Consider the following 24473-nt stretch of genomic DNA (forward strand, 5'->3'; position numbering starts at 1 on the left):
GTCGAAAGCTTGAGAAGAAAAATGATTGAGTGTTCGCGGATTTTTTTTTATATTTTCCAAACTGGAAAGTTTTGTTTGTGTATTGCGTTTCCTCCAGAAAGGAATCTTTCAGTACGGCCCGTTTCAAAACCCAGCGGTCGCAATGCAAGGAAGAAACTGAAAAACGCTCGGAATGACGAGGACGGAATGGACCATTCATTCCCCATCGGATAGATCACAAAGCAGCAGAAAAACAGAGCATGCCGGAACCGAAGATTAAGAACCGGTTCCAAAACAGGAGCAGGACCAGTTAGGACAGCACAACGTCCGGAAAGAGAAGCAGAAGTAGCTGCAGTGTGACGACAAAATCTAGAAGAAGCGAAGCCGACAGATGCACTTTGTCGTTGTGAGATCTGCACTCTAGGAACAGCGTTTGAAATCGGTTGATTACCGCGTGCTACATTTGTAAACCAGAAGCAAACTATGTATTTATGATAACTTTCTATATTTTGAATAAAAGTAACATAAACCTACAAAGAAACTAGTCTAAAACACGACAATTTTTGTACTTCTATGTCTGGTTGTATACACCTTGTGGTTGACTTTTTCAGTTTGTTTTGTTTGACAGCTCTAGCACAAAGCAAATTTGCAGGAGCTGGGTTGTTGCGGTGGGAACATAAATACAACGTTAAAATAACATTACCAAAAAAATGTGAAATTATTGTTGCCATTATATTGCCACAACATTACACAAAACAGAAGAAAGCTTGAAGTGTTTGCAACATATCTGAAACGTTTTTGCTACATTATCTAAATACAGCAAATATTTTGAATATTTGTTGGAACGGCAAATAACAGGGACGTAATTGGGAGGGATGAACGATAAACCTTTGTTATTGGACCAATTAACGTCATGATTCGAATTCCCGGACGCTTCGAAACCCGGACACTTCAACTTGTTTTATCAATTATTTGGATATAAGTTCGCATTATGAATGTCAAAACTGTGTTATTTGATGAATTTTAACATCAATTTTCATTTAAAAATTGTTTAAACGCGGTAGTTAATGCCAAAACAATTAAATAAAATAAAATTATAAGTTTACCAAAAATGCGAAACATTTCAATTGAAATATTTCAAAGGCGTCCGAAGCATCGGGAAGGCAAAGCAAAAATTTATGTTTTTGATTTCCTTAAAATCTAGCAAATTTTTACATAAACTATCGATTGTTTTGATGTTAACAGCTTATTTGAGACCTAAAGAATGCCATTCACTAACATTTCAATCCAAATTTGTGCGATTCATAAGCAAAATCGAGTGTCCGGAATTCGAAGCAAAAGTGTCCGGATTTCGAATCAGCTTTTAACAGTGTCCGGGATTCGAAGCACAACAAGTAATTTTAATTTTCAAATTCTGATGAAAAATGGTTAGAAAAGACATGTTTTGCATGCATTCTCTTAAAACTGACTGTCGATACTAAATCCTGATGATATTTGTACATTTCCAACTTATTACATGATTTTTTGCCAGCTATAACAAAAACAATATGGTACTAAGTGTCCGGATTTCGAATCATGACGTTAATTGGTTCCAAAAGTTTTAAAAATGATTTTTCTGCGTTTTGCTGTAGCAGTAAAACCATAGAAGGAACACACCAATGTCTTTTTATATAAGAATTATAGTATTTTTATAATTCGAAAATGATGACATGTAATCTGCAAAATTCATGTAACAGCGTAATTTTATCTTTAAATTAAGTGTGACTAATAAAAAATCATTAAGAGCCAGAATTTCAACATTTCAGCAAAAAAAAAAATGTTAGAACATGTTTTAAGCACCCGTAAAGTTGAATTGCAATCATTATTCTCAAAAAATGTAATATTCGACAAAAAAAAAACATTTTAGCGAAAAAACATTTAATCATCTTTACATTTTAAATTGATTTCAGATGATTGCACTTAAATTTCCAGTTTTTGATGTTTTTTGAAACAATATTTATGCCCATGATTTTTAGAGAAAAATTTTGTCAATATTTTGTCTGCCTTATCCTGAAAGCCAGAATTTCCAAAAAAAAATTGATGAATGTTTTGATAATATTTACTAGAAGATTAGCATAAAAATGTTTAAATAAAGCCATTATTTTAAAAAAGTATAAAATCTCAGACCATTTTACATGATAAATCAAAACGGGTCCGAGGGCCACAAAAAATCACCTTGCGTTTGGCCCGCGGGCCATTCTTTGGTCACCCCTGTTTTAGAGGAAAAAAAACCCTCTCCCATTGAATGCAGGCCTTATTTGATCAGAACCATTTGAAACAGGTTTGATTTGTAATTTAATACCTTTCATCTCAACTGAGATAAAATTATGGTGTCTTCGACAAAGTTACTTAAATTGGCAGGCCCAACAAATTTGTAGGAGAGAAAAAAAAAATCCAAAAATAACCCTGAAAAATTAGATTTTATAAAACATAGGGTAATCGTTAATCGTGAACCACTCTTATCTCAACAAAGCCGAAAGTTGTTGTTTTCCTTTTTTCCTTATCAAGACACCAAAGCTCAAGAATAGCATCATTTTTGGAAAATCAATTTTCATTTAAATTTGCACTGTTGCAAAACAGATTATTTTGACCAAATACTCCCTAAAGCACTAGCATGCCCAGATATTCAAGGAAGGTGGGGCAATAGGGTGTAATATGGTTGTTTGAAAAAACAAAGTTGTCTAAATTTAGTGAGCACAGCAATTTTTCAGTTCCTTTTGGTGTCCTAAACAACTCCCCAATGTTTGGGAGCAATTAGTTTAGTCCTCATTTTGCGCTTAGTGATTTATGATACTGTTAACTGGGACGAATCGGGATTACAGTCTGAATTGGGACAGCAGTTTGTAGAGCACTTAAAAGCTTGAAGTTTAAAAAACGATACACTATTTTGGTTGTTTTGTGACCGTTTTATCCGAAATTAACCAAAAATATCCATATATTATGCATTCACAAGGCTACAACATCTGTCCCAATTCACCCTATTTGTCCTGTTTTACCCCAGATGACGGTACATATTTCAATTTATCCTTATTTCCTAATGAAAAAGAATTTAATTAAAATCATTTACTTATAGCTCATTTCATGAAGGTTCCTGAATACAACCCTGCACATACGATGCGCCATGATGGTGAAAGTAAAGAATGGATTTAATAATCAATTTACAGCTATTTAATCCTACTTTTTATAATTTTGGCATGATAATCGATATTCTGAGTAGCTTGAATAAGAACTCAGACACTTTTTACATATATCAGCTAACTTTTTTTTTATTTTGCCTTTGACATGGTTCAAAAATAGATAGCAAATTTTAACAAGTTTGATGGCGCATGAAATAATTATGAGTAGAATGCAATTTTACTCGGTAAACTTGAAATGGCAATAGAAATAAACCTTCTATACATTCACAAAACTGATTTTGTTTGTTGGGAAAGAAAAATAATGTGCGATCATTTTTCAAGACTTATCCTTTTTTGTTTTGCAGCGATACAAAAGTGGAAACATTTTTATTTAGAATTTAATTACAAGTTTGTTGCGCTTGAAACCATTTCGGTTGCACGTTTCATTTCAAGCAACCCAAATTTTCAGCAATATGGTGACATATTTGCAATATATTTGTCACATTGTTGCAACACCATGATTTGACTACAGTGCATCAGAAACGTTGCTGTAACACGTTTACAACTATCTGGCAATTGTTGCCAATCGCTTCGTTGCAGTGCGCTTTTTTTGTCTCCAGAAGTGTTGCGTGAATGTTGCCACAGCAATTTTGGATTGTTTTGAATTAGTTGCAAATAAGGCTTGGCAACAGTAATTGCTGCTTGGGTGATGGCTGTGTACGAAGTGTTATCGAAAGCGCCCTGAATATCAAGAAAAGCACAAAGTGCAGATTCTTTATATTTCAGTGCGTTCTCGATACGTGACACTAACGCGTGTAGGGCAGTTTCGGTCGATTTGCCCGCTTGGTATGCATATTGGTGTTTATGCAAAGGGAAGTCCTTCAAGAACTCCGCCCGGATGTGGTTATCCGTGATTTTCTCCATAAGCTTGAGCAGCGTCACTGTCAGACTTATGGGTCTGAAGGCTTTTGGCATCGTGGGGTCACTTCTGCCGGCCTTAGGTATGAAGATCACCTTAACTTTGCGCCAGCTTCGAGGGATGTAGCCCAGGGTGAAGCTGGCTCGAAGTAAGTTGATCAACTCAGCCATTATGGTGTCGGCTGCTTTTTGGAGAAAGATTGGAAGGATGCCATCGGGTCCTGCAGCCTTCAGTGGTTCAAATGTGCCGAGGGCCCATCTGATTGAAGACTGGTTGAACATTCGACGGGCTAGGTGGACTGACTCTCTTGATGGTCGACACCATACGCCATCTGCAGTCCGGGTACTAGCTGCATCCTCCTCTCTTTCAGTTGATTCTGGAAAGTGCGTACTCATGAGTACTTGCAGTGTTTCCTTGTTTGTGACAGTGAGAGTGCCTTGCTCGTCTCTCACCTGTCCTAGACCGTTGGAATGGTCTTTTGACAACGCCTTTTGGAGTCGGGTTGCTTCAGACATCGGTTGGAGCCTTCCTCACTCATTTCCAACAATGGCTGATTTGATGGGGTTGTACACAAATTTCATCTATTTTTTAGATCCGGAATAAAAAAGTACATAAACGTCACTTAAGTGACCATATCTCGAGACAGGGTTGCCAGATCTTCAATATTTTAGACTCGTTAGAAAGGTCTTTTGATAACCTAACCAACAATGGGTCGGATGGTGGATCCGGACATAGTTTACATACATTTAAGTGAGATCCGGATATATGCACCCAAACGGCGGTCGCATGATTGTGATGCATGGCGGCATGAAAGTATATCAGAATCTGCATGAAAACTGTCCTCATGCTTTTTTTGCGATATAGGGGTATGAAATTTTTGCCCGTTACCGACAATTATCGACATTACCGAAGGCTTTTTGGTTGTATTTCACAAAAAAAAATTCTTAACAGAAGGAGGATTAAACCACCAACTTCTTGGTTATTGATCCGACACGCTACCACCGCGCCATGGACGCTTGATGAAATATGAGTGAAAGAGCACCAACATATTCTTCTCTTTGGAGTGTTGCTCGGGGACGGTCCAGCGTTATATGTGTTGGTGAGAACTGCAGATCGCTGAAATTTTTACACGCGGGCAAAAATGATCTACGGGCTTGCTGCAAAAAATGTTATAAAATGTGACATTTTCTGCAGCAAATCCACTGTTGCAGATTTTGAGATATATTTTTCCTTTGGGTGTGTGAAAACACATTTTTATACATAACTTTTGAACTACTTATCGAAACTTCAATCTTTATAAAACTCGATCTATGGGCCCCTAAACCAAGTCGAATGCAACAGGTTCGGGTCAAATCGGTTCAGCCAGTGCCGAGAAACATGAGCTAGTTTGTTGGTCACATACATACATACACACACACATACACACAGACATTTGTTCAGTTTTCGATTCTGAGTCGATATGTATACATGAAGGTGGGTCTACGACGTTTTTATACAAAGTTCATTTTTAGAGCAGGATTATAGCCTTACCTCAGTGAGGAAGGCAAAAGAAAGATATTTCAAGCAGCTTAAGCGAGCAGCAAATTAAATAACCTACGGCAATTAGTTGACTCCACTTTATGACCTATTCTGTTTCACTGTGTCACAAATCCCAGCTGAATTTCTTCACTCGTATATGCTCGAGTATCCACGTCCAATGTCTCGGTTCCTCAAGCTCAAAACCGCACGAAAAAAAATTCTGATTATTTACGGCCTCGTCGTGTAGTTTTCCCATTCCGCCTCAATTTCCTAAGGGAGAGAGGCAGCGAGAGAAGGTATGTATTACAACCCGTAATGGCCTCGCCGTCGTCATTCAGTCCAGAAAGCCAACACTCACTTCATCATACTGAGTCAGAGTCAGTCAGTCAGCGTGCAATTTCCAAGAGTGCACCACTAAACTATTTCCTTAATGCGTCGTAGCTCTACTTCCCTTTCGTGAGCTCTCATCTTTCCTGGCTGTTGTCGTTGAGCAGCTCTGCTTCCTGAGCAGCAGCTCGGTGGCTTGGAAAGTGCATTCTCAAGAGGTGTGACGTCAACCGGCGACGCCGTCGATACGTTTCGTGAGGTGGAGATGATGACATGGTCGGAAAGCGTGGACGCTTTGTGAAATAAATTGCTAAAAAAAATGTTTTCTGGATTATTCAGGACTTTTCAGTTTTCTTCAAGAACTGTTTATCAAAAAATGATTATATTCAGAAATATTTTGATTACAAAACATAGCATAGCATAGCATAGCATTGGTGTCTACCCGTAGTTGCTACTCTGTTATTGACCAGGACCTCCAAGAATTGCTCCGTGGACCACAGATGAAGAGTACGAACCAATCATCACCACTTCGCAACTTTCAAATGTCCCTATCATGCTAGCCAATCACAGCGCCGGCCACGACCAGTGGTAAGACACGGGGAAGTGGATAGGAATTTTAGTCCGATACTTGAGTGATGAAGACCGCTAAATCGGCTGCGTCTTCGACAAAGTATCACGTGAGGTTTGAGGGTGTTAGTAAGATGGGTGTGAAGCCAGGATTCACCGTGGTAAGTGATGCGGCTGGTCAAATCTATTTATAGTCCTTAATTCTTCGTATGTTCTTGGATTCATTTTGGAAGCTTTCCAATTCGGTTCACCAAGCTTTTAGTGGTGAATTCTAGTCGTGTTGAAAGTTCAATATTCGCCTAACAATTATGCAACCAACTTGTTCAACTTGCATTCAATATTGCATGTCCTGTTCTTAGGTACACAGATTCCAATCAAGTTTCTTGGATTCTTATAGCTTTCTTAATCCTTCTAGTCAACTTAGCCTCGATGGTCTGGTGGTTAGCATTTTTGTCTGCTGACCCAAAGGACGGGGAATCGAACCCCGCCACGAGCAATTGAATTTTTCGTTCATATTCAAGTGTTCAGAATTCCTTCTTTCCATAATTTCTCGATAGGAGCAGATGGGAATCGAACCCAGAACCTTCCGCTTACCAAGCGAACAGCGTAACCATTCAGCCACGCCTACCCCAAAAAATGATTATATTCAGAAATATTTTGATTACAAAACACATGAAAAACACAAAACTATGGACGCATCTTCTTCAATGCAAAAATAAATGATTAAGTTGAAAACAATGCCCAGTTTATAGGAAGAAAATACAATACTTTCATTTGTAGTACTAGGTTGATTGAAATTATGGTCATTGGAAGGAGTAACTAAGAAAAAAACTAAATTTTAAAATTAAAAAAATCAGGCGATATGACCATTTCAAGACAAATGTGAACATTCATATAGGATTTCCCACTTTTCCCGAGCGCTTCAGAATTTAGGGAAGCTATGGAAAATTTGACAAAATGTTTGGAACAAAAATAACTATTTTCAAAGCTGTGATTGCATTTGCCCAAAGAAGTCGTTTGGCATCATCAGTTTGTACATTTTCTAAACAAATTCGACAGCTGTCCATACAAAAATGATACCGTAAAACGGGATGACTTTGATAGGTTTGAGATTTTTTAAATACGTCCGAACTTTTCATAAAATTTTGAAAAGTTTAAAAAGTTAGTTAACTATAGTTAAGAAAATGTTGATGAAAGTTATTATTTTAAAACTTCTCAAAGTGTCATGATTTTCTCAATGAACATGATTTTGAATCGGAAAACGGAATGCATTTTCGGATTCTTATGACAATTTTCCTCTAGGAGAAGGTAAAATATGTTTGTAAATATTAAATAATATGTGTTTTTGAAACATCATTCGAAAAAATCTCCAAATTTATAGGCAATTTCAGTTGAACAAATTTCATATAAAATGTGAAAACTTGTGGTTCGTGCTGCGAATTCAGTTTAAAATGCAATATTAATCGATAATTTCATAAACAAAACTAGTCTTAACAAATATCATCCAAAATTCCAACTTTTTTTAACAATTTTACCCAAAGTTTATATGTATTTTTTTAAAAAGCTTAAAAACTTAGTTAACTAAATATAAACATTGTTTTTTTTCTTTCTTAAAAACTATATCAGCAACCTTAGTGATGGTACATTTAACGTAAAAATAAAAATAAAGTTTAAACACCTTTAATCTGATTTTTACAAGAAAAACTATGACTATCAAAGTCACCCCGGAATTTAAAATATGAATTTTTAACGTAATTATTTTTCTAAACATTTTGAAAAAAAACTTTTTTTCAAAAATAGTGCATGGACTTTGTGTGGCCTACCCCAGTACATGTTTAAAAAATAATAATCTTGAGAAAAACCATACCAGTTGGAAAATATTCCAATAATAAATTGAAATCTTTCAAATTCACCCCGGTTTACGGTATGTAAAAATTCAAAAATCTGTATCTTTTGAATGACTTTTCTTGATAGATAAAGTATCTATGGCAAAGTAGTAGGTATGGATAAGAACTACACCAAAAACATTATCTGCTGATTTTTTAAATCACTTAACGGCACACATCAACCAGAGCTTACGGGAACTTTCAATAAAATGTTTGATTATCTCCAAAACTACCGTCTACAGAATAATTTACAACGAAATTCGACTATTTTTGCAGGATTGGCTCTGAAGGTTGACAATTTTGGTATTAGAAGACAAAAACTTCCTTTTTTGATTTGCACCCTTAAATTATGTCACTTAAAATTCAATTAATAAAACACAATATTCATTTTTTGTTTAAAGGGATATAAAATCCCATCTTTTTAGAAAATTCCGGAAAAGGCATACACATCTTCAACCTATTTAAGGGTTTGTTGAAAAAAAAGCCTTCTATGCAGAAACATTCAATATTACACCCTTTTGAAATGATAGTTTGATTCCAAAATTTTAAAAAGAAAGTTGAAAAACGAACCGTTAGTTCCCAAGATATCTGTAATCAAAAAATGAGGGCTAATGGAGCAACACTGAGAAATTCTATTTTTTCCTGGTTTTCAACGTTTCATGGCCATATATCAGCAACTAAAGGCAGAATCAATAAAGTTTAGAAAAGCATAATGAGCAAGTCGGCCAATTTTAACCATTTTTTTGTATTTTGGACTTTTAAGCCATAGAAAAGTATGGACACAAATTTTGCCGTCATTTGTAATGTTATTTTTTGACAAAATAATGTCCCCTGAAAAATATAAAAAAAAATAAAAATAAAATACGGATCTTGGGAGATTTCTTGTAAATTAAAAAAAAAATCAAAATCAAATTATTCGCTCTACAGCATTGCCTTGGCGTTCTCGATTGCGAGATTCCTACTCGAAACTAGGTGTTCGAAGGCTTGATTGTTGAGGCAATTGCAAACCTCTTTTTACACCTTAGCTTCCATCCACCCCGGGATTCGAACTGATGATCTTTGGATTGTTAGTCCAACTGCCTACCAGCGACTCCACCGAGGCAGGACCCAGGGAGACGACTCCTACACCTGGACTGAGCTAACGACCTAACCTTTAGGTTAGTCCGGGGCCAACATTTACTTCCCTTCCGACGGAAGGCGTGATCAGACAAATCTCGTCTCGAAAATGCCACCAGGACCGTCTGGGATCGAACCCAGGCCGCCTGGGTGAGAGGCAATCACGCTTACCCCTACACCACGGTCCCGGCTAACAATCGAAAAAAAAATCAAAAACCAAATAAAAAATCCATTTCCGGTTTTGGTGGAAAATCGTTCAAATGTTGTGAGTTTGCTCAGCTTTTCAAAAATTTATTTTTATTTAATTTGCAAACATGGGCACATTTTTAATTTAAAAAATGCCATATTTTTCAAAAAAGATACCTGGATGTAATTTGAAAACGGTGCACTTTATTAAAATTTAACTGACGTCCTTTTCGATTGCAAAAATTAGTCATACATTAGAAAAAAATAGTTTGGCTTTTTTTTTCTATTTTACTTTTTTCAAAAAAATCATCGTTTGGTCAAAGATGTTTGGCCTATTCTGAAATTTTCTAAAAACATGGCAAAAACAAAACAAAAATATAATGTAGAGTGTTCGAGTTGGATCGGAAATCCAAGATCTAGAATAATTGCTCAGATGTGGCTTGGAAATGATTCAATTGCCAAATTTTTATGAAAATTTAATGTGCGCGGTTTTCAAACGGAATCAAAATACCAAAAAAAAAAAACAAAAATCAAAATACAAAGTAACGAAGAGAAACAAAAAAAAACAAAAATTCAAAAACAGGAATAATTATGCATATGAAATAAACACAGTTATCCATATTCGCAATTTTTATGTTTAAATGGTTTTTAAAAAGTGATAAACCTGTTGAAAAAATTAGCACTCCAAAACTTTTAGATTTTAGCTGGTTTTAAATTGAAGTTACAAGCTATAGATTCCACATTTGAATGAAAAAAGTCCAGTTGTTTTTCAATTATTAGCTTCCAATTTTTTTTTTTTCAAAATCTTTTTTTTGTGGTGTTGTACATCGGAATTTCATTATAATTCAAATTTTCTGTAAGCGAGTCCTAACATGCTAAATATGATTATCAACGGCCCTAATCCAATGTTTTCAAAGCTTGTAATAAAATTTGCTGTGGTCTTTTCAATCAATTTACAAATTTTAAATTTTTGGACCACATTTCAAAAAATGTGGAATTTGTTCGATTTTTTTGTTAATTTTTATAGTAACAATTTTTAAAGCGTTTTGAGTTCCTTTTTGCACAAATATTAAAAAAATGGTACCGATATTTATAATTTATAATTAAATAAATTTGTAAAAAAAAGGTATTCTTTTCTAATATCAACGTTTTTATGAGCTATACGACGTAAATGATGATATATTTCTAAACTTCGAAATCCTACCTCACGTTATCCACTAATTTGCATAAACTGCACTCATTACGTCAATGGATGCATATTATGTATTCCAACTCCCGGAAGAAAGCCGTCCGCGTTACATGTTCGACATCCTTCAAAACATTTCGTTTGACCTCTCAGCCCGATCGAAAAAGGGGAGTATAGATGGAGGTAGGTACTTTCCAATAGACACCAGCCGTTCAACCCGTCGCGGCATGCTCTTTGGCTGTTCAAACCTATGTTTGAGGTGGTGTCGGCGATCCGAGGGATATGTTTCGCTCGAAAAATGTTAACCCCGCTCCTCCTGCATATATTGATTATGCTGATTGCTCCTCCGTGATACCTTTTCTATCGCTCTCTGGTGAACCTTAATTTTCCCATTTAATATATTCCTTCGGCGATTCCCCGCGCCAGGCCTTCGAAATGACATTGCGAATTGTGACTTGAGGCTGACGGCGACGACGACGACGAGAGTGGTTTAAATTAATTTTGGCATTTGCACGGTTTTGCGGGCCGCCGGTCTGATGAAGAAATGGAGGGGGACCCTTATAGATCAAGTCGAACCCCGTTGAAAGGTGTCCGGACCGGAACCATGGCGAAAATCAGCGCCAAGTGTTGATACGTGTGCCTTAATGTAGCTCTCTGGGAGACATGTTTGATGTAAAATGATACACTTTTACTTAAATTATGCTCGGTCGTGTGCCGGGTGGATTCGCCGTGGCCGGTTTTTTTGGACCCGTGAAAGGTTGAGTTTAATTTCGTCAGCGTCATGTTGGACTGCGAGGGGGAAGGGGTGAAACCAGCATCAGATATCAGCAACATGATTGCTGACATTTCGAGAAATGGCAAGGTATCGCGTGTGAGTAATATTTTGATATCGATCATTTCCGCACACAATTTGGTGTGAGATTAAAAATGCCATTTCGCCATCAGAGTCAGTTATTATTTAAGGTTATATCATTTTTGAACAAGACAACTCCACACAGACTCCACACTTCCGCACAAATTCCACCAAAGATCAACCTTCTATCGAGGACACGCTTTGTACAATCTAATAACAAACTTCAAATCGCAAAATCTACCACAAACACTTTGAAGCACCTCCACCAGAACCGACCCCGACCGATATCGATGACCATATCGAGAAGTTCAACAGTCAAACAAAGTGGCGCCTTGAATCTGAACCTCACCAGCTTCAAATAGGAGTCGGAACTAGATCTATCGACGCCATATAAGGGATACTGCGCGGCGTGTCCCGCTAATGATAATGTACCCCACAACATTGCATTGCGACGACGACGACGGACACTCTAATGCCAAGGATTTGTGCGGTGGAAATTATGGTTCTGCAGATTGATGGCTCCGAGCCTTGTTGTGCCTTAATATTTTGATAAATGAGAAAGTTTGTTGACTGTTCGGAAGAAAGCGAACCTTAATGAATCTACGAGTGCTGGGTTCGTCGCTTACGGTGCGGTTGTCGCTCATTGAATTCACTGCTTTAAAACTTGTTGAAGTTTACGCGCCAAGACTTGTAACAATAAATTGGTGACGAAACCAGCAATTTCTCATAAATACCCCCAGATTGATTGATCTCAAACTAAAGTTACAACACCGCACCATTTCACTGATTAAGTGTTGATGACGGCAACTCAGGACCCCTGTCATAATAGAGAAATTCAAGTCAACCCGGTTTCACCCCGAAGGCACCGAAAAGTGAACGTACCGTACCCCTCTGTAGTACACTGTTTGTGCACCCATTTGTCAGGGAGCTACCGCTGCGATCGCGTAACTCCCGCTCCAAAACGACCTGGAAATTGATGTCCCATGGTAGTAATCATCCCGGGGGCGTCCCGAGCGCCCGGACCTGTCGACCAGCCTTAAATGAAGTAATCATGAGGTTGAAATATGATTTTGGCACCGCGCGACCCCGGCGGGGATAAACTCGTTGAAGCTACTCCGGTTATGGGAGCGTAAGTTGTGGAATTAGAATAAGCCAGGCGAAAGTTGAAGAGCGCATGCCGGGTGTTGCGAGTACTGAAGGGTTATTACTTCATTGGACGCGGGATATGCCCTCGAGGTCATGCTTGGCTTCGTCTTTGAGGAACAAAACATAACATGACATGATTAAGTGCATTGTTGTTTATGCTAAATGTGTTTCCTTTTCTTTCTTTCTTTTTTGCAGGATACTGAACGAGCTGAAATAATAAAGGGGATGTAACCGACGGTATGTAGTGACCATTATTTCTATGATCAGTAATTTTTCAAATCAAATAAAATAGTGTGTTATTTAAATAAAAAGTTTTTGAAAGTAAGATTTGGCCCACAGAAATATTTCATTTAAAAACCTGAAAACGTAATTAAAATAAAAAGTTTGTTTAAATTTTCGCTGAATTTGAGTCTTGAGTCTTGAGTCTTGAGTCTTGAGTCTTGCGTCTTGAGTCTTGAGTCTTGAGTCTTGAGTCTTGAGTCTTGAGTCTTGAGTCTTGAGTCTTGAGTCTTGAGTCTTGAGTCTTGAGTCTTGAGTCTTGAGTCTTGAGTCTTGAGTCTTGAGTCTTGAGTCTTGAGTCTTGAGTCTTGAGTCTTGAGTCTTGAGTCTTGAGTCTTGAGTCTTGAGTCTTGAGTCTTGAGTCTTGAGTCTTGAGTCTTGAGTCTTGAGTCTTGAGTCTTGAGTCTTGAGTCTTGAGTCTTGAGTCTTGAGTCTTGAGTCTTGAGTCTTGAGTCTTGAGTCTTGAGTCTTGAGTCTTGAGTCTTGAGTCTTGAGTCTTGAGTCTTGAGTCTTGAGTCTTGAGTCTTGAGTCTTGAGTCTTCAGTCTTGAGTCTTGAGTCTTGAGTCTTGAGTCTTGAGTCTTGAGTCTTGAGTCTTGAGTCTTGAGTCTTGAGTCTTGAGTCTTGAGTCTTGAGTCTTGAGTCTTGAGTCTTCAGTCTTGAGTCTTGAGTCTTGAGTCTTGAGTCTTGAGTCTTGAGTCTTGAGTCTTGAGTCTTGAGTCTTGACTCTTGAGTCTTGAGTCTTGAGTCTTGAGTCTTGAGTCTTGAGTCTTGAGTCTTCAGTCTTGAGTCTTGAGTCTTGAGTCTTGAGTCTTGAGTCTTGAGTCTTGAGTCTTGAGTCTTGAGTCTTGAGTCTTGAGTCTTGAGTCTTGAGTCTTGAGTCTTGAGTCTTGAGTCTTGAGTCTTGAGTCTTGAGTCTTGAGTCTTGAGTCTTGAGTCTTGAGTCTTGAGTCTTGAGTCTTGAGTCTTGAGTCTTGAGTCTTGAGTCTTGAGTCTTGAGTCTTGAGTCTTGAGTCTTGAGTCTTGAGTCTTGAGTCTTGAGTCTTGAGTCTTGAGTCTTGAGTCTTGAGTCTTGAGTCTTGAGTCTTGAGTCTTGAGTCTTGAGTCTTGAGTCTTGAGTCTTGAGTCTTGAGTCTTGAGTCTTGAGTCTTGAGTCTTGAGTCTTGAGTCTTGAGTCTTGAGTCTTGCGTCTTGAGTCTTTCTTATGTCTTGTCCAAAAAAATTTGTTCGAAGTGATCAAAATGTTGTGTTCCACTATTCCAATATATTTATATTTGTTTTTTTTTTTCTGCAGCTTCTTGCGAGCAATTTTCAAGTGAAACTTGACAAAATTTACAAACAAAAATATGTACGTAGGCATCCGAAAATCTGTTTCTTCTGAATAAATTTTCTGATCGAATTGGTGTTTTCGGCATAGTTGTACGACGATTCTTTATGTTTTTTTAAACAAAAAACAATTTCCCAAAGCATATCTTCGAAAATAAAGGAATTTTCTTATGAAGTTGGTGTCTTCAGCAAAGTTGTCGGTATTGATACAGACAATTCAGGACATAAAAAAAATCGCCACCATTTTTTTTCGAAAAACTATTTCCCAACATCCATATTGCAGCTGTCCATACAAAAATATGTACGTAAATCTGATCTTTTGATTGAATTTTCAGATCGAGTAAGTTTCTTCGACAAATTTGTAGATATTGATAATAAAGAAAATAGGTACACGGAAAAAATGCATAATTTTTATTTTTTTTACAAATAGACATTTTTCCCAAATTTTGTTTTTTCAATTTTTGAATTTTTTTATATGTTTCAGGTAACAAAACCCCACAATTTTTGAGCCATAGAAAAGTATGGACTAAATTTTTGCGAAGATTTATGATTCTTTTGAAAAAATATGTTTTTAGAAAAAAATATAAAAACTTATGATTGATTTTTTTATCTCAGCTTTTATGAATTTTCAATCGAAAAACATTTTTTTTAAATGCATGATTTTCAAGTAATAGCTATTTTACGTCTGATTTAAGGTCAAAATTAGTTAAGAATAATTTTATTTTTTTAAGTTTCCATATTTGTGATTTCAGAAAATACTATTTTTTAACAGCTGAATAGATTTTGTATTACTTTCGTTTTTTGACTTTCGAAATTGGGGTATTAGTTGCTGAGGTACAGCCTTGCAATTTTTTAAAATAAAATTTCATTTTAGATTTTAATGTCATCCATTTAAACTATATTTATCCAAAGAAGAAAGCTTGGTTGCCAAGCATCGCCGGATTTTAAATGCTGAAAAACGAATAATTCGAGAAATTTTCCGATCCTTCCGAAAAAAAAGTGCCTGAGTATGGACTTTCGACCTTTTTGAACATCACGCTAGATTTAAAATTTTCGAAGAAATGTTTTTCTTTTTGGGGAAAACCATTCTGACAGTTGTCAAGCAATCTTGTTTTGAAAAATTAAATTTAATCTAATTAAGCTTCGAAAAAGACAATTTTACTATTTTTTATTATTGCAAGGCTGTTCTCACCAACCAAAAGTCCGATTTTGCAAGACAAAAAACTATTTTTTAGAGAATTTGCTAAGCTATTAAAAAAATATGTTCAGAAAGGCTTAAAATGGTTTTTAACTTGAAAATTATGCATTTAAAAAAAATAGGTACTTTTCGATAAAAAGTTCATTAAAACTAAAACTGAACAAATTTTTTGTGATATTTTATTTTTTCCAAAAAATCATAAGTTTTTGTCAAGAAAAAACAGGGGGCAAACAAATAATTACTTTCGAAAACTGAATGTTTCATTGAAATAACTTGTAAAATCGATTTTAAGCTGCTCGGAATACACTGTATCACATTTATTTATGCATTTTCAATGAAATAAATACTTTTTAATATTTAACAAATTTTAAATTTTGTTACCTTTAAGGTAAAGAAAAATATAAATGATGTAAAAAGCATATTGTGATACTTTTTGTATCGACATTTTGAAAATGAAGCCTTTTTTATCATGAATTTTGCTTCAAATGGCTAAAACTTGAAAATAATGCATTTCAAAACAAAAACTTGTCAATTGCAAATTCATTTAAAACTGTCGTCATTTTTTAGAAATCTTCAAAAAAAATCAAATGTCAAAATTGTATGGAGACTTCTATGGGTGAACCAATGATACAAAATGGCTTCTTTGGTCATAGGGAAGGTAGGACCCCACAAAGTTTGACCGTAATAAAAAAATTATGTGCACGAAAGTTACTGGCTTGCATAAATTAGCTTATTATCCACATTTAATTTAAAAAAAATAAGATCCATAATTGTGACCATTTGAAGAAAATCTGATTGAAAAATTATTCGATATCAGTGTAAAAAAAACCACATACTTTGGTTTCAAAGATTTGTGATTTTTTTGTATTTTTGATGGACTGTGAATTGACAGAGATCAAAGATTATAGGAACAAATTTTGACTTTGTTAATGATAAATTGCTGAATGAAATTGAAAACTTTCTATTGAATCTGACTCGAACCAGAACATTATCAACAAAAATCAATATGATAAGAAATGACCCCGTAGGAAATGTCTCATTTAGTTATGACCCAAATCGAAGTGAAAACCGCAAAAATTGTCAAAAAAAATTACCGTCACTTCCAGCTTTCAACTAGCCTTTCGCCACAGCAGGTCATCGTTTCGACCGCATGCCTTGTTCCGTTCTGCTTGACCGTCGGCGCAGCTGGTCCACCGGAAGGTCTGGGCCCATTAAACAGGTACAAGTTATGCGTTACTACCGCGCAAACCGGTAAGAAGTTGTTGCCACGAGCCAAGATATGAAAATGGCTTGGCGCATACTTCTTCGTTGCAATTGAGGAAGACCTGACTGGTGATGGTGACTCGACAAAGGAAGGAAAAGTACCCCTCGTCGACCCAAAAAGGGGGTTTCAGTGTCAGTGGATCAATTTAATTCCGATTTGCATATAATGATCTTCACTATATGGCTTCCCCTCCTCGTCTTAATGGCTCAAGTTTCGTTTTCAACCCCTGAAGAAGAAAGTTGTCAACGATTTTTTATGGCTCATCTTGTGAAGCAGCCGTTGCTAATTAGATTGCATGTGGTGCGACCTCTACCAGAGGTAGCGAGGAGGCTGCTTCACGAAGATCTTCAACAAACGCCAAACGAGAGCGAATCTAATGAAAGTTGCCCTCACACCTTGATGGGCGCTCGAAGCGGGCGCTGAGGGTGAGGAAATATTTTCCCAGTCAACTGAAACCGATGAGAATCGATCGCTATCTGACCGTGATGGAGCGGCTTCGATTGGGCCCATCTCGATCAAGGTAACGACGCGGTGAAGGTCGATGGGAATTGGAGCGGCGTTTGGTGTAGAAGATGACATGCGTTACTATCATCACTTTCTCAAATTTGGACACTTGTTACATTTGCTGAAACTACATAAGATTCAACTACACCACTGAAGCACTTCAGCACTAGCCAGCACTTGTAATTGAGAAATCGAACCCGTACAAAATCTCCTTGAGGAAACCAAAAACCGTACCTCGGTCGACCTCTCTGCTGAAGCCAGACCTTACATCCAAAACCGCCCTAGCGCCCCATGATGAAGAGTTTCATTTGTAATGGCTTTAATTGAAGAAGCGATTTCCCATTCAATCCCCACTCCCCGTGTGCTTGACCGATTCAGGAAAAACGGCTCACCTTTCAACACTCACTCGAGCTTCCTCGCCTGAAATGAGTTGTTTTGAACCACCGCCGCCAAGTCCGGAGTCCGTGTGCACTTATGGAATCTCTCACTGGTGGTGGTGATGGGTTAAGCAGAGATTGACCCACGGGTCCAGGAAGACGGAGCGCTACTTGAACCCAAAGTCACGCCGATGATTGGTGTTTGGGCTTATCGTAAAGACCACCACCACCATAAGGCGCGAGGAAAGTGCAAAAGTGGCAAAACCATCGTCCCATTTGCGAAATGATACACGGCGGCGGCTAAACTTAAAATGCCGCCAAGGAGGTTTCAGTAATCGTTTGTTGATAGTTTGAGAAACGATTTAACTTTGCGCTTCAAATAGTGGTAATGTGCTATGTGCCGTTTTTTTGGTCTTATAGTTGTAAAGCTATGAGCAAAAAAACGGCGGTGCCGAAAAAAGAGAGATGTTCCAATTGGCACCAAACTTCAAATATCTATTAAATAATAATAGATGAACGTTCGTTTCAAGTTGATCAAATCGGTGAAAGCCTAACATAAGTCTGTCATTTTAGGTGTGATGTGATTTTATCCCTAGCAAAAGGTTTATTTTGATTTTTTTGAAGTGTTATTTGACAATATTTAAGATTTTTTCCTGACATCATTATTTTTCAAAAAAGATCCGGTACAAGATTTTGCACCATTCTAAATTTTAGCGCAAATGATGCCTTTTAAAGTCTCATGGATGTATTCAAAAATCTTAAATACCGTAAACTGGGGTGACTTTGATAGCCCGGGGTGACTTTGATAGGTTTTTCAAATGCCCGTCAAATTAATATCTAAACATTTTTGAGAATTTTGAGTATGTAAGCATTAAGGGATAGCTTATTATCGAACATATATGCAAAAATGTGACTGTTACATTGGATGTATCAAAATTAGTGGCCAAATCAAATTTCTATCAATGTCACCCCGGGCTATCAAAGTAACCCCAGTTTACGGTATTTAAAGAATAAGTATTTTGGGAATTCAACTTTTAGTGACAAAAAGTCAAATAAAAAAATCGGGAAAACATTTTTCCGTGTACCGTTTAACTTTGACAGGTTTGAAACATGTCCGTGAAATGAAGAATACAAATTAAATACATACGGCATGGTGTGGAATCATATTGACCGTGACAGAGAAGTGTTCAAATTGCTTCAAGAAGTTTACATAAAATTTTAAAAAGCTTAAAAAAGTTAGTTACCTAAAATTTAAAAAATTTTCATGAATAGCATTTCTTTAATATTTTTAAAGTGTTATAATTATCTCAATAGAAATGAGTTCGATTTTAAATAATAACTTTTATGTGTTTTTGAAACACCATACTAAAAAATCTCCAAATTATTAGGCATTTCCAGTAGAACAAATTGCATGCTAAATGTGAATTATTTTTATTCGTGCTTCGAATTCAGTTTGAAACCGAAAATTTTATAAACAAATTACATAGTTCAAAAGAATTTTAGGCGAAATTCGGACTTTTTGATAATTTTACCTAAAATTTATATGTTTAAATCATATAAAATTAGTTTTTTCCTAGAAAACTATAGCAGCAATCTACATGACGTAAATCTGATTTCAATCAGAAATCAAATCTGATTTCATTCAGAAAAGTTAAGACTGTCAAATTCACCCTCCAATTCAAAATAAGAACTTCCAACGCAAATATTTTTTTAAACACTATTGAAAAATATTTTTCCATAAAATGAGCATGGATGTCAATATCTAGCGTTTTTTTTTAAATGGATCTATAAACTATTGTCTTCCATATGTTTAAAAGACCTATTAAAAAAAAACTCTAGATAAAACTAAAAGAAATCAACAGGTTGTTCAGTAATGACTTAAGTTAGTGATTTTACCGACATCTTCTTTACCATTTATTTATTTAGTTTTGATAATCAGGATTTTATTTATTTATTTTTGATAGTCATTATATTGAATCAAATAATTGAAGTAAACTGTTAGAAACATCGATGAAATTTTATGAGGTTTTCTTCGTAAACATACTGAATTAAATCATACTTCAATAGATTTTACAACAATTTGACTACCATTTTATTTTCAGAGTAGAAATGCAACAAAAATAAGAAAATTAAAACTTGGTGTATTCATTATAAAATGAATTTCGCGCTTCATAATAATATTTTGGATTTAAAAAAATCAAGCCCTAGAATATTTAAAAAGTCTGACTCCTGTGAAATTTTCATGAAATTTGATGATTTGGTTTAATTGTCTTTGTAAACATACGAAAATTAAAAGAGTGACAGGTTTTAATCTTTCTTTTTGATATTTCAATAAAATTTTTAAAGATGAGATGCAAACATTTAAGATTATCTTATAATATCATATTGATCATTTTGGCTAGACAAGATGAAGTCATATTTTGATTTGGAATTCAATAAAATTTTCAAAAGGTAATAAAGAATAGAGCGTTCAATTTCCCGGATTTACAAAATTCCCGGGAAACGGGAAATTTTCAACAAATTTCCCGGGAAATCCCGGGAATTCCCCGAAAATTTGAAATTTATCAAAAATTATTCTGATCCCGCTTCTGATTAATATTTTGCAACAGAATTGTATAGAACAGCAACTTTAATGGTCAAAATGAGTGTGAGGATCAATTAATGGCATGACTGCTTGAAAAGAATCATGCAACTTTGAGAAAATATATAAGTTTTCAAATTATTTATGCTGCGTTTCAAATCGTACCAAATCAAAAAAAAATTATTTTTTTTTGCTGAGAAGTATTTTTTTAAATCAAAGTGTTTGGACAGTGAAAATCTATGCTCCACAACTATAAAATAACTATTATAATGAAAAAAAAAAATCATGCGGAAATAATGTATTTCATGCAAATAACTTATTCTAGAACAAGTATTTTCAACTTGAGAATAAATAGATAATCATTAAATATGCCTTGAAAATCTAATTTTTAGTGCTTTTTAACTTGAAACACTATTTCATGAAATCACAACTCAAAGTTTTAAAATATTTGAAGCGAGTTTTTGAAATATGGTTGCATTCTTTGTGTTAATTTCACATGATACGAAGTTGTTCTTTTTTTGATGATTTTTTATGGTTCCATTAATGATATGATTTTAGTTATATGGTTATATGGCCTAATAAATTAATTAGATTAAAACAATTTCCTTAATGTAAAAGTGGTTGAAATTAAACGATATTCTATCAATTCAATTTTTATCCAATTTGGTCAAGGTAAACAAAAATGTTAAACAAATCTCAATTTTGATCTTAGCTGGAAGAGTTGAATATCTTATTTTCAAATGATACAACAAAAAATTCAGCTGAAATAGGTTGTCGAAAATAAAATAGTTAATATTCATTCCGAAACGAAACGAAACTAAACGAAACTATTGGCACTACGCCCCCCGGGGCATGGCCTTCCTCTAACGTGGGATTTCTGCTCCAGCGCCTCTGACGAGACAGGAGAAACCGGGACCGACGTTTTACTTCACCATCCGATAGAAGCTCAGTGGATAAGGCGGGAATCGAACCCGCGTCTCATAGCATCATCGGGATCGGCAGCCGAAGCCGCTACCCCTGCGCCACGAGACCCATTCACGGGAATTCCCAGGATTTCCCGAAAAGAAATATTTCCCGTTTCCCGGGAAATTTGTGAATTCCCGGGAATTCCCGAGATACAAGCGGAAGTAAACATTTTCCTACCTTTTTGGCACCAATGATTTGAAATTATACATAAAATAATAATTAGAAAACTTGATTTGGTTTGAATCATTTCAATCTACTGTTCATATTGAACTAATTTCATGTCAAGGTTTAATTCAGATAATATTTATTTCTGAAGCATTCACAACTAGGAATATTGTTTGCTTATATGTTGGGCAACAAAATTACGCTTTTATGGAATGAATATTCCCGGGACGGGAAATTGGACGCTCTAATAGAAACAAATCAGACAAATGAAATTAGTTTTATAAATTGAATATGTTAACAAAACTTTTTGTAATTTTAACATAATATTTTCAAACATATTTTATTTTTTTCACGTTACGTGAAATTTCTGTGAAATGCTGTGTTTGGATGTTTGGTCCCCGTGAAATTTTAAGCGTGAAAAATCACTGTGCCTAGTAATGGCCTATTTCCTCAATAAACAGTCCAGTTTTCGATATCTTTAGAGCACAACAACATTGCTACGTGCTTTCAATACCAACGGCGTCTGATGATATCACTATCATTTACGTCTTCTCGTGTTCGCCTATAAACGTGACATTTTTCCTAAAAAACTTTTATGAAGTAAACAGACGAACAGTACGTTTAAGCTCATTATCATAATCGGAAAGGGGAGTCCACTTTCAGCTATCGGACCATAATTAACAATGTCACACGACACGCCAGAACGTCCCAAAATGATTAACGGTGTTTGAGACCTTGTTGCCAAACAAGATGATTGGGGAAAAAGAGGTACACAGAAAAAAAAATCATGGTAATATTACATCTGGGAAGGGGTACATCTTTTATGTCAGAAAAAAGATGTAATTTTACCTATGGAAATGTGTAATTTTACCACTTTTCTGGTGTAATGTCTCTTTTTCAGTCTAAATTGAGGTAAAATTACATCATAAAAGAGGTCATATTCAACCTTCCAAAATTACAGCTTCCAAATTTACATTATTTTTTTCTGTGTAACCACCAAATGCAAAATGTCAAAATTTTCACCTCTCCCTCTCCCCCACCTTAATCGAAACACGAGAAAATTAATTACAATGCATGTCTTTTTTTCTCACTCGATGGGACACCCCCCTCGGGGAACGCCTCCGCACAATTAGCGACGCATAACCACACTTAACCGAGCGGGGGGGTCATTCATCACCGACGTGGCGTGCTCGCACACTCCCGGTCAGGAAAAAGGGCCTCGTGACGGCGTGACTAACGGACGACAGCAGCAATTAAAATTCCGCCACGTTTGGCACAACAACAAAAAATACGGGAAGCCACTGCAGTTCACAGCTGGGCCTTACGACCTCCTCCCCGATTTTGGCCAAGTTCGGATAATCTTCTCACCATCATAATACCGCGGCGGCGCGTCACTCAAACTGGACATGGTCATAAATGTGTGTGTGTGGTGGTGGTTGCTGACGGTGGTGACCTGCCCCCCTCCCCTTAACCACATCGTGCGCCATGACTTCCGCCGGGGGTCTCTTTTTTATTATGACCATTTGGCTGTGGCTAATTGTGACCATCGATGGGCGACCTAGCCACGGTTGCGTAACCGAAAATTGGCACTGGCGAGATGTCGTGTTCTACTGGTCGCTGGTTCGGGACTACCGCACATTTTTCCCAGGACGGAACGGAATGGCGCCGAAACGGGTCTTGCGGGCAGTCAGTCAATTGTGACAACGGTGTGACAGTGCGGTGACAGGCTGATGAAAATTGGGCGAGTTATGATGAGCTTGCATTAAGGCTTAGGGTGAGGAAGTTAAAGCCGTTAGTTTTTTAATTGGTTATTTACCACCTTAGCGTCTTTAAAAATTATAAGTAAAATTATAAATCAATACACCCTCGGAAGCGAAGTACCCATCTCGTTACGGTATGACACATGTGCATTTTGGGTCAAATTGAGTTAAGAACGCCATTTTGTGTAGCACACAGCAAAAAATCCGATGGTAAAATCGCATGCAAAAGCATGCACATCACCTTCGCCACACACTGCATGTACATTTTTTGCAAACAAAAAAAAAAGTTGCAGCCGACGTGATTCAAACCCAGCACCAACAGTAAGGACTGGCGCCTTAGCCCACTCGGCCATCAGACCGATGAAAAGCTGTAAGGATAAACGCATATATGAGCTTGACATTTCGGTCAAGTAGGTTTCCCATACTGATGGGCTACATATTTCAGCGTGTAAAATCACATAAAATTGCATAAAATAATGCAATATTTATTTTACACTCAGGCCTTTTACACGCAGCTGGATTACTACTTTTTTAGCTGTGAATAAATACTTCACTTTCACAGATAACAGATCTTCGATTTCTTTCCTGAGCTATTCAACAATAACCGTGTAAATTCCGTTAAATTTTATCACTCTTCTTAAAAAAAACTAGTTGCGATCTGATCGTGCTATCTTGACACAACGTGTTTGTATTGTTTACACTGCATGCATTTGTTTTTGTTTATTCAAGGTCAAACATAAAAACACCTTGTCTAGGAATGACAAAAGCACAGTGCGACAAGCGCAAATCGAAAAAAATATTTGCACTGTTTAAAATTCTAGCCTTTCTATACAACTTTAAATATTGTATTTTTTTTTTTTTGTATTAGGTTTCATCCATAAAGTACGTCACACTAAAATCTGCTATAATTTACCCCGTCCCCTTTGACCGGCTTTTCCTATACTTATAACATCTAATTGTCGTGGAAAACTCGGCAATTGGAGTGACAAATCGACAAAACATGTTAAGTTGATCAAAATTTTAATTTTTTTCTTAAATTTGTTTTTTTTTTCTCTACAAGAATACAATTCAAATTATTCTTTATCAATAATTCAAGAAAACCATGTTTGAAATTTCCTAATTGACTCAAGTTACTTGGCTTTGGATTTTTTTTTTTCGCATGCTATATTTTCTTAGTGCGAAATTGTTTTTTTTTTTAATTTGCATTAGATACTAA

At 36.2% G+C, this 24473-nt stretch overlaps 1 protein-coding gene across 1 annotated transcript in view; it reads left to right on the forward strand.

The window, feature by feature from the left end:
• LOC120413447 (putative uncharacterized protein DDB_G0277255) overlaps window positions 1–24473 on the forward strand; it is a 297006-nt gene that overhangs the window by 108250 nt on the left and 164283 nt on the right. Inside the window, exon 4 of the mRNA XM_039574280.2 lies at window positions 13034–13075. The gene's annotated coding sequence lies outside the window, so the exon portion shown is untranslated. The remainder of the gene's footprint in view (window positions 1–13033; window positions 13076–24473) is intronic.

The sequence above is a fragment of the Culex pipiens genome, chromosome 3 (assembly GCF_016801865.2).
Source record: "Culex pipiens pallens isolate TS chromosome 3, TS_CPP_V2, whole genome shotgun sequence".
In the NCBI taxonomy this organism is placed as follows: Eukaryota; Metazoa; Arthropoda; class Insecta; order Diptera; family Culicidae; genus Culex; species Culex pipiens.